Source organism: Engystomops pustulosus, chromosome 10 (assembly GCF_040894005.1).
Source record: "Engystomops pustulosus chromosome 10, aEngPut4.maternal, whole genome shotgun sequence".
Classification (NCBI taxonomy): domain Eukaryota; kingdom Metazoa; phylum Chordata; class Amphibia; order Anura; family Leptodactylidae; genus Engystomops; species Engystomops pustulosus.
In genome coordinates, this window is record NC_092420.1 from 30,093,598 (window position 1) to 30,107,262 (window position 13,665).

Genomic DNA, 13,665 nt, shown 5'->3' on the forward strand with positions numbered 1-13,665 from the left:
CCTGCCCATGGTTATTAGAAGTCGTCAATATTCATTATAGAGAGATTTACCCCAAACAGTTTAACTGAGCAAATATCACCATAAACAGCCAAGTGTAAAGATGATAATTCACACAATGCAAATCAATAGCAAGTGCACATGACTAGAGCAAACGCCCAGCAACACTGAGCATACACAAGGTAAGTGATACCATGTCCCATCCATCTGTACTGTATATTCCATATTTATTCCAAAGCGTATGGTAAACACCATAAAATATGATGTGGATTTAAATATTATAGACAATATTATCTTTCTAATGAACTAGGTAACAATGAGGAGAGCCCCTGGCCGATGCCTAGAGAAAAGATGTTACCAACATCTTTACTGCAAGAGCAATGAGACAATGGGACTCGCCGCCTATGGAGGTTGTGTTTGTTGAGACACCGGACAAGTTCAAGAGGAACCTGGATGCCTTTCTTCACAGCATATGGTCAACTAAACCAACGTCAGACATAGGAAACACATAGAGACTCATTTACTAAGGGTCCGAATCACGCATTTTCGTCGGGTTTCCCAAATATTTCCAACTTGTGCCGAATTGCCCTAGGATTTTTGGCGCACGCGATTGGATTGTGGTGCATCGGCTCCAGAAATGGGGGAGCGTGGGCGTTGGAAAACCCGACGGATTCGGAAAAACTGTAGAATTTTTTTAAAAAATTGTGTCACAAGATCAAGCACTCACATGCACCAGGACGAAGAAGGTGAACTCCTGCGGACCTCAGCGCAGCAGCGACACCTGCTGGATATCGGGCGCATGACCTGGTGGAATCCCGGCAAGCTCTGAATCAACGTCGGACAACGCGCCACGGGATCGCGAATGGACCGGTTAAGTAAATGAGCCCCATAGTGATTAAAGCATCATTACACATTCTACTTTCAGAACTGTGTATCAATATCAATTAACCCTTCACTGAGTGCATTCCAGCGGGCCTCGGGGAACTTCAGCGCAGCAGCGCCACCTGGTGGACGTCGGAGGAACTACCTTAGACCTGAATCCACCGCAGAGAACGCGCCGCTGGATCGCGAATGGACCGGGTAAGTAAATCTGCCCCATTGTGTCTAATATCTGTGTTTGGTGACATCACTGTTAGCATTAATCTTGTACTGCAACATCATTTGCCCTGATATATTTTTGTGTCTGTGCCAGTTTTTTGTATGAAGTCTTTGGGGGGGATGTATCAATGTGTCCCAGGTTCCGTCAGTTTAGTGGAGGAAAACCCTAGTCATTTTCTGCGCCAGATTTATCACTGTGTTAATGAATCTGGTGCAGGATAAGACTTTCCAGTTTATAGACCTACTTTAAAGTGGTCTAAACTCTATGCCACAATTTTTGGCGCACGCAACATGCATATAGGCCACGCCCCTTTAGACCACACCTCGCCCGTTTTCCGAAGGCCACGCCCCTTCAGTCGGACAAGTCGGAAAATGGCTAAAAACAGGTCTAAAAGCCTTGATACATGTGGCGCAAGGCATTTTAGACAGTGTTTTAGGCGCAAAACCACCAGAATTGTGGCGCAAGTGCGTTAATATTTCCCCCCCCCCTTTGTGTCACCACTATTGGATTAACGGATTATCCGGCACAAACTGCACATAAGTGAGGAAAACTGCACAAAGGCAGATTGCACCAGTTTTCATATATCTGGACCACTGTGGGGCAGATTTACTTACCCGGTCCATTCGCGATCCAGCGGCGGGTTCTCTGACGCTGATTCGTGTCTTCCTGCGATTCGCTAAGGTAGCGATTTCCGTCGCGTGCATGCCAGCGCCGATGCGCCACAATCCGATCGCTTGCGGCAAAAACCCGGGGCAATTCGGCGCAAAACGATAATTTTTGGCCAACCCGACGTAAAAACGCGATTCGGGCCCTTAGTAAATGACCCCCTGTGTGTATGATCCTTGTACTGTGACATCCCCATATGTATTATCCCTGTACTGTGACATCACTGTGTGTATTATCCCTGCACTGTGACATCACTGTGTGTATTATCCCTGTACTGTGACATCATTGTGTGTATTATCCCTGAACTGTGACATCACTGTGTGTATTATCCCTGAACTGTGACATCACTGTGTGTATTATCCCTGTACTGTGACATCACTGTGTGTATTATCCATGTACTGTGACATCACTGTGTGTATTATCCCTGTACTGTGACATCACTGTGTGTATTATCCCTGTACTGTGACATCAAAGTGTGTATTATCCTTCTACCTCGACTTCACTATGTGTATTATCCCTGTACTGTGACATCACTGTGTGTATTATCCCTGAACTGTGACATCACTGTGTGTATTATCCCTGTACTGTGACATCACTGTGTGTATTATCCCTATACTGTAATATCATTGTGTGTATTATCCCTGTACTGTGACATCACTGTGTGTATCACCCCTGTACTGTGACATCACTGTGTGTATTATCCCTGTACTGTGACATCACTGTGTGTATTATCACTGTACTGTGACATCACTGTGTATATTATCCCTGTACTGTGACATCACTGTGTGCATTATCCCTGTACTGTGACATCACTGTGTATATTATCCCTGTACTGTGACATCACTGTGTGCATTATCCCTGTACTGTGACATCACTGTGTGTATTATCCCTGTACTATGACATCACTGTGTGTATTATCTCTGTACTGTGACATCACTGTGTGTATTATCCCTGTACTGTGACATCATTGTGTGTATTATCCCTGAACTGTGACATCACTGTGTGTATTATCCCTGAACTGTGACATCACTGTGTGTATTATCCCTGTACTGTGACATCACTGTGTGTATTATCCATGTACTGTGACATCACTGTGTGTATTATCCCTGTACTGTGACATCACTGTGTGTATTATCCCTGTACTGTGACATCAAAGTGTGTATTATCCTTCTACCTCGACTTCACTATGTGTATTATCCCTGTACTGTGACATCACTGTGTGTATTATCCCTGAACTGTGACATCACTGTGTGTATTATCCCTGTACTGTGACATCACTGTGTGTATTATCCCTATACTGTGATATCATTGTGTATATTATCACTGTACTGTGACATCACTGTGTGTATCACCCCTGTACTGTGACATCACTGTGTGTATTATCCCTGTACTGTGACATCAAAGTGTGTATTATCCTTCTACCTCGACTTCACTATGTGTATTATCCCTGTACTGTGACATCACTGTGTGTATTATCCCTGAACTGTGACATCACTGTGTGTATTATCCCTGTACTGTGACATCACTGTGTGTATTATCCCTATACTGTGATATCATTGTGTATATTATCACTGTACTGTGACATCACTGTGTGTATCACCCCTGTACTGTGACATCACTGTGTGTATTATCACTGTACTGTGACATCACTGTGTATATTATCCCTGTACTGTGACATCACTGTGTGCATTATCCCTGTACTGTGACATCACTGTGTGTATTATCCCTGTACTATGACATCACTTTGTGTATTATCCCTGTACTGTGACATCACTGTGTGTATTATCCCTGTACTATGACATCACTGTGTGTATTATCCCTGTACTATGACATCACTGTGTGTACACATTTTAACCCCTTAAGGACGCAGGGTCTTTCCGCTCATTTCTCGCTCTCCAACTTCAAAAATCCATAACTTTTTCATTTTTACGTGTACAGACCTGTGTGAGGGCTTATTTTGTGCGTAACAAATTTTACTTTCCCGTAATGTTATTTATTTTAACATGCCGTGTACTGCGAAGCTGAAAAAAAATTCCAAATGTGGAAAAATTTAAAAAAACACGTCACGTTCTTGTGGGCTCAGTTTTTTCGACTTTGACTGTGCACTCAAAATAACACCTCAACTTTATTCTTTGGTTCGGTGCGATCGCGGTGATACCAAATTTATACAGGTTTTATTGTGTTTTAATACATTTTCAAAAATTAAATGAATGTGTACAAAAAAGAAAAAACATTTTTTGCCATCTTCTGACGCTAATAACTTTTTCATACTTTGGTGCACTGAGATGTGTGAGGTGTCATTTTTTGCGAAATGAGGCGACGTTTTCATTGCTACCATTTTGAGGTCTGTGCGACATTTTGATCATTTTTTATGTGATGTAAAAAGGTGTAAAAGTCGCATTTCGGACATTTGGGCGCCATTTCCCGCCTCGGAGGTCACCGCTGGCCGTAACCGTTTTTATATTTTGATAGATCGGGGATTTTGGGACACTGCGATACCTAATATGTTTGTAATTTTTACTGTTTATTATGTTTTATATCAGTTTTTGTTTTCTTTCTTTTTCCCACTATTTCTTAGACCATCTAGGGTACATTAACCCTAGATGGTCAGATCACTCCTACCATATACTGCAATACTTCTGTATTGCAATATATGGCATTTTTGCAGGTCATTCATTACAATGAGCCACTGGCTCATTGTAACGAATCTCCAGAAGCCATGTAGCCTCGTGTCAAAAGAAGACCCGAGGCTACCATGGCAATCGATCGCCGCCCCTCGATGACGTTCGGGGGCGCGGCGATCGTAAAAAAGATGGCGGCGCCCGCGCACCGCCGTCTTTTATGCGCCGCCGGCAGCTTTGCCGGCGGCAATGACAGGGTTAATAGCCGCGATCGGTGCAAGCACCGACCGCGGTTATTAGCGGTGGGGGTTTTCTGCAAAATGCAAAAACCCCCACCTTTGTATGAAAAGGACTCAGCCCGTGAGCCCTCTTCACACACTCCTTATACCTCTGCGCCGTAGAGCTACGGCGCAGAGCGTTAAGGGGTTAAGCATCTTTTCTTAATACTATGCACTGGCCATTATACTGTAAAGCCCCTTGGAAATGTATGAATAAATAATTAATTGTTAATATGTCGTGTTGTAAGTTAGTGTGTAGAAAAAAAACAGCTAACAATTGAAACTTAGATGTCAATGATGTTTCAATACCTACCTGGTTAGAGGCGTCTGGATAAATAAATCCCGGTTCACATCTTTTATGTTGAATTTTTGGGGTTATTTTTGTGCATTTGTTAGTATATGTTGGCATGTTGTTACCTTAGAGGAAAGTTGCCCCAAAATAACAACTCATCACCTATCCAGAGGGCCCATCAATCAAGGATCCTGTGTCTCCTGTGGACAAAGTAATTGTCAGACATGTCCAGTGCTTCTCCATTCAAAGTAAGTGGGATTCATGAAGATTTATGATTAAAATCCTCTAATAACTTGGTTATTATAGGTGATAGGGGACAACCGGGACAACCCCTTTAATTTTATTAAAATGCATAACCCTCTTTTTTTATGTAACTTTTGTTTATATTGACTTTAAGTTATCAACTATCCATATGATAGTAAAAAACTGGCTGTTAGATGAGGTTGAATATTGAGACCCCACACTGATCACACAAATGGGCCACCCCCCACCCTCGTAATCCCGAGAACATTGTTTTTGTTGTTAATAATGTGTCTTAGAACTATATTCTTTAGTAGTGATGAGTGGATCTATCAATGTTCAGGTTCTACAGGTTCAGCCAAACTTTGGGAAAAAGTTCCCTTTGGGTACCTATCTTGACCTGAACTTGACCGCGAACCCCAGTGAAATCAATTATGAACCAAACTTTAAGATCCAAAAATGGCTATAAAACGGAGCTTAGGAAAGGACTTAAAATAATAACATAAGCATAAAAAATTCAATAATTAATAAAAAATCCAAATTAAAATAATGTTGTTAATGTTACCGCACTATAAGACACTTTGGGTATCCAGATGCAGGTATTTTCACTGTGGAAAAATAAGCAATAAGAAAACCACGAAAAACTTCCAATCACTGTGGTCAAAGGTGCTCTGGGTATTCAGACCCAGTTATTCTCATAATAGAAGCTAATACCCTTTCTCTCAAACTGAACTTTAGGAATGATGCACTTATCAATGTCTTCTCTTCTAATATTCCAAATGTCTACCTTTTCCCCACAGACTTCTCTCCCTACCTCCCTACCTGCCATCAAAAGGGCAATTATTATATTATTGAACCTAAACTCTGTCCCTCACTGCCCATCTAGCTGCAGCCTCTCCCCCTCTTTCTCCTGTCTGTAATAGTGCTGGGACATGTCTCTCCAGGTCCGTCATAGAGGGCATGGCTGTGGTTGTTAGGGGCTAATCGTTGGTTGATGCTCCTCAACTAGCCATCAACCAGTATGTCCGCTTGTGGCCGAACTTGTGGCTGAGCGTCAAGGAGCTGAACCCATGATAATAATAATAATAATAATTCTTTATTTATATAGCGCACACAGATTACGCAGCACTGCACAAAGCTTGTCAAATTGGTCCCTGTCCCCATGTGGCTCACAATCTAAACAACCTAACAGTATGTTTTTGAAGTGTGGGAGTAAACCCACGCAAACACGGAGAGTACATACAAACTCTTTGCAGATGTTGACCTGGGTGGGATTCGAACCCAGGACCTCAGTGCTGCAAGGCAGATGTGCTACTCACTCAGCCACCGTGCCGCCCTATGATGTTTGGCATGGTCTTAAATAGTGGGGTTCTATTCATTATTACTTATCTCTGGCACTCTCAAAGACAGTGAATAGGAGCACCTATCTAGTATGGTGTGCATCGGGGACAAGTTACTAAATTGGTTCAACCCCTGTATATCTGGGGGAATGTTTCACATAATTTCTCAATCAAAGCTTCCAACCATTGTGGAACCCTGGATGAAGAGGTAAGAAGCACAGCAAGGTTTTTCTTCCTTCACTCTCCAGTGATGATGTGGTTGGGAATAGGATTGAGTGGACACAATTCAGAATTAGGGGATAGGGTGTTTCGTTTAGGCTCAACATCCCACCAGGAACAATTGCGATCGTGAATGTACCCAAACTGAAGTTTTAGGATCAGGATCTGCCAAACCCTGAGTCCGCTCATGCCTAGTCATGATGTGTTTTCTACTCCAGGCAGAAATAAATGCCATTGTGTTAAATTCTCATAAAATCCATATATAAGTGAAGACTTTTTTAAATAGGCTTTTAAAGGGGAGGTGGATGACGGAATTGAGTGCGGCCTTGCTGGCAGTGGGGAATGTGTGGGATGGGAGACAATGCTGTTGCCAATGTAGGAGGGGTGGAAGGAGGGTCAGTGCTGCTGCAAGTGGAGGTGCGGTAGAATAAAGGACAATGTTGATGCCTTCGATGCATATGTTTCCAATTGTGGATGTATTTTACACAATGCTGTTGTATGTGATGCTTATTGTACTGCACTCTTTAGTTGTTATTTTCTGCTTTACTTTGTTGTTTTTTTGGCACCGGGGAACATTGTTGTGCTGCACTGTGGTGTTTGGTACCAGGGGTGTAACTACATGGGGTAGCATCATCGTCATCGCAGCTGCTATAGGGCCAACATTGTCAGGGGTCCAGGCATCTAGGTATTGGGTGTGAATATTCTGTATGTGTGTGTAGTGTGCTTATACTGTATTTGTATCGGTGTGTATATTGTATGTATGTGTGTATATGGTATTGTATGTATGTGTGTATTTAATGTATGTGTGTATATGTGTTGTCTTTATGCTGTATGTATGTATATATGCTGTGTATATACTGTGTAATTGTAACTCCCCTTTGTGAGTATATGAATATGTATATTTTCTGAGGGGGTAGATGATCCCATTCAGAAGTCTGCTATGGGGACCTGACTCTCCTACTTATGCAGTTGTTTGGTATATATATATATATATATATATATATATATATATATATATATATATATGCCTTATGATTGTATTTAGTAGGTACTGTTGTAGACTCAGTAAGTATGGACAACACTTGGTGGGAGAAGCAGTGGCTTTTAACCCTAATCATAATATATATGTAGAGATATTGGGGCCACACAGCACGATTTTATTCTTTCACCGATCCATACTGATATTAGTCAGAAAAAAACATGGAAGATTACCTCTATGGGGAAGAAGTACATAAAGTAAATATAACCTATAACTCGCCATCTTCCCATTCATCACAAATTTCAGAAACTACCATAGAAATCAATTTGTAAGGTTTTTAAAATAGTCTTAAAAGTTTTTAAAATTGAGATTTTGAGCAAGTCAGAATGATTTAAGTGGGAATACACTTTAAATGATGTGCGATTTTCTTATTCACAGTAAGGGTTTCTCTAGCGCTGGTCCTGGTTATGTGGCAGATTTCCTTCTTACTGCTCTGGATCCGGCTCAGTATAACATTTGTGTTTCTCCGCTCCGGACCTGGTCGCCATATCAGGATAATTCCTGTATTACACATCTTTTTCTCTCTCTTCTTTGACTCTCATTTAATTTTGATTGATTGATCTGCAGGTCACAGAGACACGTTGAGGAGGCCATAATCTCCCTGACACATCTTATTACGTAGAGGGTGATTCAGACTATTGGAAGGAGGTTCCACATACTGCAGGATGGAGAGGCTCATCGGTCACTCATTGTACTGTAAGTGACACCCCAGAAAAAAAAAAACCCTGAAGGTTGTTTCTTAGCGAGGGAGTTCTTGGCCGTACTCCAGACTAGATTCTCTGGGACCTTCTCTAGGAGATCCCAAGCAGCTTATTATATCTGGAGATGTCCCAGCACATAAATGATATTGAGGTTGGTCAATGTAGTGTATCAAATACTACCATCCATAACTGGATCTCTCTATAGACTGGACAATGTGTTGATGTGTACAGATGGGTATATCAGCAGTGATACCGCACAGTCGCACTGACCCTCACTACACGTCACTGTGCGTTGTGGCTGCTTGTCCCATGATTTGTACAGTTTTTTTCCCTGACATGGTGTGTATATTTTATCTCCACTATCGTGGAATGCTGTGCGCCCCCTCCTCTCCTAACATACAGTACACACAACCTGGGCTGCTTCCAATTCCTCCTTTCTCTGTTTCTCCTTCCTCCTTTTCTCTCTTTTTCATAATTTCTTTTTTTCTCTCTCTTTCATCTCTCGCCAGTTTCTTTGCACTCTCCGCTTCCCACTGTCTCTCCCTTCATCCTTGTTTCCTTCTCTCTGGCTTTCAATCTGGTTTGACCCACAATAATCTCCTCTCTCGCTTAGTCTGGTGCTGCACTGGCGGAGTCTGTTCATGATTTGCAAGGCTCCTGTCCTCACCACTTTGATTTTATGCTCTCTCTTACCTTCTCTCTCTCTCTCTCTCGCTCAATGTGCGCCTATCATCCATCATGCTCCTGCCTTTTATTTGCTAGATGTCTCTCATCTCTTATGCAGTGTCTAATGCCTCATTCACGCTGCTCTTTTTTCCCCACCGCCCTCCATATAGATCATTTCTCTCCTGAATTTTTATAATACATCCTTCTTTTTCCTCTTGCTCCATCCATCTATCCTCTTTGCTCCATTGCTGGATTCTGTTTGCTGTATTCTTTCGCCTTTTTATCCTCCTCCTATTTTCGCTCCCCTCCCTTCTCCTTCTTCTCTCTCTCTCTCTCGCCTGCTTGCTGTGTGGGTGCCTATCTGTTGGAGTAAGACAGCTGGGGAGATCTGGAAAGATTTCTGTCTGGGTGCCTGTCTCTGGCGCCGCGAGGGACACAGCTCTGCTGGTGACACCGTATAGGGGGGAGCGTCAGCGACAAGAAGAGCAAGAAAAGTGACAGGGACACCGGTTGCTAAGCGGATGAGCAGATCCCTAATGCCATAGAGATGAGAAGCAAGGACCGATAATACATAGACACTGGTAAACTGCGTGACATATTTTTTGGGTGTATGTGTATGAGTACATGCATGCCGTGGATTGTGCCGTGTCCTAGATACTTGCTGCATTTTGCATATGCATTTCTTCCATTAACTGTGAGCATTTTGCAATGTACTATCCAGCCTGATCTTAGCCCAAAATGTATGAGAACCCAAGTGATAAGGCTGTATGTGATGTAAAACACGTGAACATGCTGGTTTGGGTGTGTGCGGAATAGGAATGACTTGATTTATCTTGGATATTGCATGTGTAATTCATTAAATGTGTCTGCCCGTGCTCATCAGCGGATATGCAGATGTACTGTATCTACGCCAATTTGATGCCAGTGTGTGCAGATCCGTGTCTATGTAGGCATGTGTGCAGGGGTATCCATTCTGTCATACACTCATCCATGCTGCTTTGTTTTTATGATATTTGCATCTGATTGTTTTGTTTTAAGGCATCTGCTACCTTGTGTCTCATGATATGTGTTCTTGCTATTGGAGTTTCTGGTGGTTTACAGTATGTGTAGGTCACGTCAGCTGTTCCTTATAGACTTTTATGTCTTCTATGTACATTGGTGTGTAGATGGGGTTACCGTCTAATACATGTTTGTGCATGCTACAATGATTTTGGTAATATTGCAGCTCCCTGGTGTATGGTGATTGTAGAAGTCTCAGCTAGGATCTAGATAGTTCATGTGCTCATTCGTTTCTGAGGATAGCCACCTTCTTACGACTTGGATGAAGACCAGATCCTGTGCATTCCTTTAGTCATTGTTTTGATTCGGGGAGAAGCATCATTTCCATAGTGTGTTGATGATGATTAGAAATTTTCCAACTCCCATGCATGTCTAGTCATGGTGATGTGGGTAGCTTCAGCATTTTCCAGAGGGTTTTCTCATATTAGTTGAAAAATTAATTTAAATTCCTTTTTATTAAAACCTTGGTCCGGGTGTCGATAATTTTGGCCTTTGCTGAGATGTATCATTGAAGTTCATGCATGATGCATGATCGCTTCTGTTAGAGTCTCAGAAGGGTTAAAAAGTTTTCATAGATGAAATTGGTCCATATCATAGATAACCTTCACTTGTGATTCCCATACTGGTATTAAAAAGGAGCTTTTGACTTTCCAAACACGATCTTTCCACCAAATATTTGTATTTCCTATAAAACAACAAATCTGGATCATATGGTTTTTCACATAGAAATAGGTGAATAAACAGTCAACTGGGCTTTAATATCTCACATGTCAAAGGGGTGTGTCTTGATACAGCTGGCACATCAGTAGCGCTGATGTGAAAATGACACCTGCTGTGTAGGGACACACTCCCTACTGATACAACCTAGTTATCAATTTATTTCTAGGAGGAATAACAGAACTATAAGAAAAGATGCTCCAGAATTATTATGTCATTTATTAATTCAGAGAAGTACGTCACAAACCGTAACAGGTCCTATTGGGGTTGGCGACTTGAGAAGAGGTTTGTTTTTTATATATGCAAAATTATACCACAGTCTCTATGGAAACATTGTATACCTACAGATTCATGTAGAAGCCTGACCATATATAAAGCCCTATGGACGGAGGATACCCCAGCATTAGAATATAGTAAGGCAAGCAGGGGCGTAGTAGTGGGGTAAATCAAAACTGTTAGTTAGGGCCTCTCAACATTCATCTGCATCTGATATGTACTATGTTCAATGATTCTCTAGTTCAGTGATGGCGAACCTTTTAGAGACCAAGAGCCCAAACTACAACCGAAACATGCATGGCCATTTTAAGCAGAGGACATCAATACAGTAGAAAGTAGAAGGAGTAATTTGGATAATCATTGTATCTTCCCTCCAGGGTCCACTGAACAGGCAGAACTGTGGGGCACGGTGCAGGAGCTCCAATGACAATCCAGCTCTGTCCACAACTCCTGCCCCCTTCTGTAGTTTTAGGTAGACAAAGATTAGTCGCTTTATAACAGCCCTGAACACTGCATATCCTGGGCTGCCTCGGACAGTAGGAGGAGGTCCTGTCTGTCAAACTCTAGGGGCATCCCTAGGGGGATGGCCTAGGAACCCACAGAGAGGGATCTGAGTACCACCCGTGCCATAGGTTCACCACAGTGGCATAACTTGAAGTTGACGGGTCCCAGTGCTAAATCTGTACAAGGCCCCCGACTAAAATCTATACTTTAGAGTACTAGTCTCCTCATATGGGAAAGTGACATCTTATGGGCCCCCTAAGCCTCTTGGGCCCGGTTGCGACCGCACCCTCTGCAACTCCTCAAGTTACACCCCTGGTTCACCACCACTGCTCTATAACATACAGAGAAAACTTTACCTAGAACTCTACATTGTGCCGTTTACTCAGTTATTTATCCTACAAATATTTAAATAAATTGACAGCTAGGTGTTATCAAGTCAGGGGGTGTGCCTACCCACTCTACCCTACCCGTGTAGAGACACACCCCTTTGACAGGGAAACTCCTTATTGTATATTTCATTTCTAGGAAGAATACAAGGATAGCATAATGTACAATTCTATTAAATAGATGCTCCGAATTATAATTATATGATAAAAGAGTTAACGACCACATGTAATAATTTCAGGCAATGTATTAATTTCAACATAAAAATTGTTGAAATTAAGGCAGCACTACTAATGTCCTTTGAGACTGAGACAAAACCTTAGAGATTGTGCTCTAACTTGCAGCTTCTCTGAGATCCAAAATAAAGTAGGATCTAATTAGAAGTGTGCCAGATACTGTAATATGGCGACACACTGGCAGCTCTATCACTTGGCAAATAGCGAGGAAAAAATGGATGTTTATGGAATACAGTGTGATGTGCCAGTTTGATATTAATTTAATCACTGCTTCTACTTTTGGGGGATGTTTGTCTATAGAGCAAGTCTCATGTTGGAGATGAATGATTTTTATGTTGACTGGGGGCCAGATGATCCAGTCACAGTTTCACACTTCTATTGAAAACTGTGGGCCTTAGCTGATTGTGAGTTATCTTACTATAGGCCTCCCCTTTGATCAGCTGCAGGGGCAGTATTGGCCTTTCAGGGTTTCAAAAAACATAAGGCTGAAACCTTCCAGTGAAATCAATGGATATCCATAATGTTCATTTTCCATCTTCCAAGATCCCTGGCTTAAAGGGGTTATCTGGCAGATAAAAAACATGGCTGCTTTCCACCAAAAACAGCAGCTCTCCTGACCATGGTCAGCACCATAGTCAGGTGTGGCACTGTGTTTGGAAACAAACGGCCATGTTTTTTAACCTCCAGAAAACCCCTTTCAATAGTTTTTCAGAAGTAAAAGACACCACACGAGCCAAAAATGTATCTAGTGTTGTGCTACAATGCAACACGTAACCTGGTAAGATAAAAGAAAGAAAGAAATAATGGGGCAATCCGGGAACGGATTGTGGCGCATCAGCGCCGGCTTGCATGCAACAAAAATGTGGGGGGGGGGGGTGGACGTCGGACAACCTGGCGGATTTGGACAAACCGCGGGATTTAAAAACGGAATTGTGTTGCGAGATCAAATACTCACATGCTCCAGGCAGAACTCCGGCGGACCTTTGCACGGAAGCGACGGATGCAGGAACTCGGGCGCACGATCTTAGTGAATCACGGCAGCTCCGAATCCGAACGCACCGCGGGTGCCCCAATATCTCTAATATCTCTCTCTCTATATATATATATATATGTATGTACACATAGGTAAGAAATATATATACGGTAATAGACAATATATGTTTTTGTGATACCGGAAATATCAAAATCTATTAGATAGACCACCCCATTAGAGCCTACCAAATTGGGCTAAAGCAGGGCTATACGGTGCATGACTACTCGCTGAGATTTCGTTGCCTTTGGATATCGTCATTATAGTGGTTTGTCTCGATCGTGACTTGTCTAGTGCCGCA

At 42.3% G+C, this 13,665-nt stretch overlaps 1 protein-coding gene across 1 annotated transcript in view; it reads left to right on the forward strand.

Moving 5' to 3' along the window:
* The first annotated feature begins 8,899 nt into the window (after positions 1–8,899).
* ELFN2 (extracellular leucine rich repeat and fibronectin type III domain containing 2) overlaps positions 8,900–13,665 on the forward strand; it is an 82,047-nt gene continuing 77,281 nt past the window's right edge. The window contains exon 1 of the mRNA XM_072128937.1: positions 8,900–9,739. The gene's annotated coding sequence lies outside the window, so the exon portion shown is untranslated. The remainder of the gene's footprint in view (positions 9,740–13,665) is intronic.